Below are 6,546 nucleotides of genomic sequence, written 5' to 3' on the forward strand. Positions count from 1 at the left end.
TCATTCCTAGTCTTGTAATCTGATTTTGTACCCTCTGTACTTTGTGTGCTTTCTGTTCTGCCTCTTTCTGAGCTCTTCTTGACCTTGGGGAGGACAGAGGAATGCTGTCCAGAGACAGTGAATCTGTTAACCTTCTTTCTCCCATTGTTTCCTCTTCTCCTAGCTGTTCCCCATCCAGTATTTCCCAGCTTCTGCCTTCTGAACAATATCCCTCTGCAAACCACTGTTCCAAATCTATACTGTCCTCCTGCTCCTGTGAAGATTCAGGATCTGGATCAGGAGGAGGGGGAGGGGTAGGCTCCCACCATTCCTCCCCAATGCAGCCCTCTGCAGCATGGTCCCTGACATCAGTTATGATTTTGTCCAGGTATGGAATTGTGCAGGTACAGGACTTGAGTACAACAGCACTCTCTCTTCCTGTGGTTTCCAGTGACCAGTACTCAGAAGCTTTATTGTCTCAAACTGTGGAGGCAGAGCAAAGCCATTGTGGCTAGTTGCCGTTGATATCCTCCATGAATTTGTCTAATCCTCTTTTGAAGCCATCAGAGTTGGTGGCCTGTTGTGAGAGCAGCTTCCATCTTTGAACTGTGCACTGCATTGAATACTTCCTTTTGTCTGTCCCAAGCCTTCCAACATTCTGCTGTATTGGATGCCAGCGCATTCCAAGAGAGAGAAGGAGCAAAACATTTCTCTATAGCCTTTTCTCTGCACCCTGCAAAATTTTATTCACTTCTCTCATGTTGCCTCTTACTCATCTTTTCTTTAAAATAAGAAACCCCAAATACTGTAACCTTTTCTCATAGGGGAGTTTCTCCATTCCTGACTCAGTTTTACTTAGAATTTCACATATGCACTGTTTCGTTTCATCAGTCAGAGCTTTAATTCTGAAGGCGTGTCACAAAACAGCAAAGCTCCTCGACTATTTCTGAAAGCATGTCGCAACTGGGATAGATTTTCTACAGCTGCAGCTACATCTCCTGAAGTGGGCACCTGTACTGAGCCCTTCAGTGATCTTTCAGCAAGCACTTCAACTTCTGCCTCCAGATTTCTCCAAAAAGCGCAGCCTTGATACATGCCATGCAGATGTCAAATCCGCCAAACATTATGTCAAATCTGGGACTTTTCATTTGCTTGTATTGTAAATGCAACGGCAAATGATAAGTCACAATAATAAGCATACCCTCGGCTATTTTGACAGATCTCTTCATTATTTCTGTACAATCTGTAATGATGTTTGGAACTGGTTGATTTCCGGAGGGTTTTGTGATTTCCTTTGGAATGCTAACAAGCCCACGCTGGAATTTCCTATATATCAAATGCCAGAAACACCATCCACAAAGTGGATGAAAGCTTCATAATTTTCCAAAATCACAGATCTTCTGCCTTCATCAAGTTTACAAATGTGTGTTCTTTGATCTTCATCGTCTTTTTCTGTTTGGCCCCAGTTCCAACAAAAAGCTGTGGTATCTTTTAATTTTTGCTGTTGAGTCTTGAGCATTTTTCTTCTTCTGAGAGCTCCCATGCAACATGTTGTGAACAGATATCAGCTGCGGCATGGACAGTCCTGCTGCAGCAGCACAACTGGATGCCTTCATCTGCCCCAGCTGCAACAAAACATGTCTCTGCTGCATTGGCCGCGACAGCCACAGCAAGCTTCACCCACAAAGGCACACTCTTCCATTGTCTCCAGAGACAGACGGATGCCATCATTTCTATCAACAGTGTCAACTTGGGCACCATAACTTGCCCTTGCAACTCTCATTACAAACTTTGTCGATAATTTGATTCCTTCTTGGGTAGCCTGCTGGTCATCAAATGGTGCCTAAGGATGGGGAGGAAATATGATTCTGTTCACATTTATAGGCTAACATCTCTAAGTCACACCTTCCAAAATAAAACAAGAATAAAATCCCATCAAAATGCATATATTAGTATGGACTATGCCGATGACTGGAACCGGGAAGACCAAAATTTTAATAAGGAATGGGGAAAATTTATAACTTATCTTGAAGACCATTGTAAACAGTTAAAATCATTAGCAGGACTGGAATACCACTTGTGGTTTAAGGTTGAATTCTGGACACAGTGGAGATGTAAAGAATTTGGACTATCATAAAAGATGTGGGAGGAAGTGATTAATAATAGGACACACAAAGGGGAGGATGGAAGTCCAGGAGATTCCTTGGAATCTTGTTTTTATGATTCATGTTTGATATCTCTGTAAAATTTTAATTTGAAAATCCAAATAAATAAATTTATTTCTTAAAAATGCATATATTAGTAAAAATAACACACACAAAATTAATTTGGAAAATGCTTTCCAAAAAATCTAGCCAAAATTGCACACAAACATGTGTATATTAATAAAAATTCACACTAAGATGCTGAGGAATTCCAGGAATTTTTTTTAATGAAAACTAATGTGCAGAACTGAACTTGACTGGAAAAAGTAGAAACTGAGAGAAATGAAAAATGACAGATTCACCCATTCCTAGTTGGTACATAGCTTGATTCAGTTTCTCTTTCTTCAACCCAGTTGTAGCTGACACAATGTCTCACATGATTTAAAACAGTTAACTGTATCTTCAAAACTTTTCAGACCAAGGACACACCCTGAAATCAAACATGTATTGGGGACCCATTTCTTAATTGCAATGTAGTTGTGCTCCTGTTGGATCCACCTTGGATTGGGTTGTGGGTCCCAACATATCAGTTGAAGACCAGAGATTTAGAATGCCAGGAACCTTCCCATTCCCACTGATCCTTCTCCTTGCAACCATCACCAAGGGAAATATGTTTTCATAGCTTCACATGCCCATTGTTACTGCATTTGTACAATGCAGTATAAGGTAAAGGTAAAGGACCCCTGTACAGTTAAGTTTAGTTGAAATTGACTATGGGGTTGCAGCTTTTGTCTTACTTTGAGGCCAAGGAAGCTGGCGTTTGTCCACAGACTGCTTTCCAGGTCATGTGCCCAGCATGACTAAACCGCTTCTGGCGCAACACAACACCGTGACGGAAACCAGAGCGCATGGAAATGCCATTTACATTCCCACCACAGCAGTACCTATTTATCTACTTGCACTGGTGTGCTTTTGAACTGCTAGGTTAGCAGGAGCTGGTCCAGAGCAACGGGAGTTCAGCCCATTGTGGGGATCCGAACTGCCAACCTTCTGATCGGCAAGCCCAAGAGGCTCAGTGGTTTAGACCACAGTGCCATCCTCATCCCAAATAAACAAGCATCACTGATAGTTCCACAAGCCATTATGAGGCTCAAAGCAATGAAGATAATGCCTCCCCAGCTTTTGCCATTGGCTGTGGGTTTCTTGTGATGTCACAAAAGCACTTGGCAACTGAGTGGATATAAAGGCAGGCCAAGGGGAAAGCCCTTTTCTATTTCCAGCAGGACACACCTGGCAATGGATGTGACATTCAGCACTGCCCAGGTTTCTTCCACTTGGAGGAGGCAAACTGGTGAATGGAATGAGGCAATCCTCTGGCAGTGGGATGCTATGGAGCGATAATAAGGCAAGTTTGCTTGGTTGAAGGCTGCTGGTATCTGTGGTTTGAAGCTGGCGGATGTCTCATGATGGTCCTAACAGTAGCTTCTGGCACAACAGGACACCGTGACGGAAACCAGAGTGCAAGGAAACACCGTTTTCCTTCCCACTGCAGAGGTACCTATTTATCTACTTACACTGGTGTGCTTTCGAACTGCTAGGTTGGCAGGAGCTGGGACTGAGCAACAGGAGCTCACTTTGTTGCGGGGATTTGAACCGCCGACCTTCTGATTGGCAACCCCAAGAGGCTCAGGGGTGTAGACCACAGCGCCACCCGCATCCCCTCCTGGCAGTATATCTGACTCTTAACATGGAGTGACAAAACAAAATAAAATATGGTTACCTCTCACACCACAAACAAACACAAACAAGCATGCTTGCTTTCTCCTGCTCTGAAGGGTAGGACTCGAGCAGGGGCTTAGGAAGGGGGGTATGGGTGTCATCCCTGAGGGGGTGACAAAATGGCACAACACCGGGGGAGGTGGCACTTACCGCAGGGCCTGGGCTGCAGCATGCCCTGGGAGTGACATGGTTTCTTGGGGCCCTGCGCTGCCCAATCACTGTGGCGCTCCCATGGGCGGTTCGCCCCGCCACCATTGCCTCAGGTGCCGAAGCAGCTAGCTGTGCCCCTGGACTCCAGGCAATGGCTTCAAGTTACAAGAAAGAATATTTATTTTGGTGGGTCTTTTATTTGACTCACACACTAAATGTACAAAAAGCACAAGCAAATGTTCCGGAATTTTTGCTTCTCCCTTTATTGCATCTTTTACAGTTATCGACTTGATGGCAAAGGTGTCATGACAGCGCTCAGAATTTAAGAAGAAAGGCTGAGTCATGAATGGATATTCATGTACTCTTTTCACTGGCTGCTCTCTGTACAGCTGCTTCTAGCTTCACGCTGCTCTCAAAGACTAATAATTAGTTTTAATTAGTTTTGTGTCTTTATTGGATAAGTGTGCCATTACCTTACAACATTACCTAATGACTGGGAAATGATTGGTGGTTTGGTGTTGAAATATAAGGGGTTCAATGATTCTGTAAAGTCTGAAACCCTGGCAGGTACAGTGGTACCTCGGGTTAAGAACTTAATTCATTCTGTAGGTCTGTTCTTAACATGAAACTGTTCTTAGCCTGAAGTACCACTTTAGTGATCACTGAAGATGGTGACAGCAGTCACGAAATTAAAAGACGCCTGCTCCTTGGGAGAAAGGCGATGGCAAACATAGACAGCATCTTAAAAAGCAGAGACATCACCTTACCGACAAAGGTCCGTATAGTTAAAGCCATGGTTTTCCCAGTAGTGATGTATGGAAGTGAGAGCTGGACCATAAAGAAGGCTGATCACCGAAGAATTGATGCTTTTGAATTATAGTGCTGGAGGAGACTCTTGAGAGTCCCATGGACTGCAAGAAGATCAAACCTATCCATTCTTAAGGAAATCAGCCCTGAGTGCTCACTGGAAGGACAGATCGTGAAGCTGAGGCTCCAATACTTTGGCCACCTCATGAGAAGAGAAGACTCCCTGGAAAACACCCTGATGTTGGGAAAGGTTGAGGGCACAAGAAGAAGGGGACGACAGAGGATGAGATGGTTGGACAGTGTTCTCGAAGCTACAAACATGAGTCTGACCAAACTGTGGGAGGCAGTGGAAGACAGAAGTGCCTGGCGTGCTCTGGTCCATGGGGTCACGAAGAGTCAGACACGACTAAATGACTAAACAACAACAACCACTTTAGCTAATGGGGCCTCCTGCTGTCACTGTGCCACTACTGCGCAATTTCTGTTCTCATCCTGAGGTAAAGTTCTTAACCCGAGGTACTATTTATGGGTTAGTGGAGTCTGTAACCTGAAGCGTCTGTAACCTGAAGCATCTGTAACCCGAGGTACCACTGTCCTATGTTTGGCCTGATCATTCCCAATAATCTTCTTCTGACTGAAGAACACCCACACCCAACATGCTTAGCTGCTGCCTGTTTTACCTATCCTTTGTGTTGCCTTCAAAATTACACCCGACACTCCTTCCTCAGTTCACACCCAAGAATCAACTGTGGAAGTTAAGACAAGTCTTAAGTACAGCCCATTCAAAACCCTTTTTAACCTTTAAAGCCTGTTTTAAGCATAGTTGTCTTAATTCTGTTTTGATAGAAATGTGGGCAGCACTACTAATATTCCTGGTATTTAGCCTGCTTCTTTCAGGGCTGGCTCTGGCCCAACTTTTTTTTTATGTTTTATTTTTATTTAAGAGCACTGAATAAACACTGATGCAATGCGTGCATTCTGGCACACACAGTGCTGTTTTTGTTGGCACCAGCACAAACGTTTGAAGTTGAGCGTCTCTCGGCATCTTTCATTCCAGCTCTCTGTTTGTAGCTTTCGACTGAGAGTGACATTCTGTAAAAATAGGGTTGCCGTATTTCCCCAAGTGAAAACCCGGACTAAGATGTTGAGTCTTGTTGTTTGGTTTGTTTTTGCTCTAAGTTGTTGAGCTTTTTTGGAAAACATCTCCCCCCAAAATCTAGGTTTTTGGCCTTTGTTCTATTTTTTTCTATAATTTTTATTATATTGTCTTTTTTACATTTTAGAATATTCATTTAAACAACCTTAAAATATCAATGGCTTCCCTTCTTCTTTCCATGGTTCATTTTGCATACCATAAATCCCTGCATATTTTTCACAAACCAAACCATTCAGTATTCCATTATTACATCCATCAAAACTTACTTATACTGTTGAATTTATCATAATGCTGCCAGTGTTTTCAAGTGTACACAATTTCCCCCATATAGTCAATAAACATTTTCCAATCTTCTTTAAACATATGTTCTTCTTGTTTTCTTCTGTATGTTAGGTCCGCAAACTGTGCATATTCCATCAGTTTAAGTTGCCATTCTTCTTTAGTTGGGACCTCGCTCATTTTCCATGCCTTTTTTGTATTTTTAAATGCTTTTCCTGAAAATATTATCACTCCTTGCCCTACATCCGAGTT

Source organism: Podarcis erhardii (assembly GCF_964252035.2).
Source record: "Podarcis erhardii genome assembly, chromosome: 11".
In the NCBI taxonomy this organism is placed as follows: domain Eukaryota; kingdom Metazoa; phylum Chordata; class Lepidosauria; order Squamata; family Lacertidae; genus Podarcis; species Podarcis erhardii.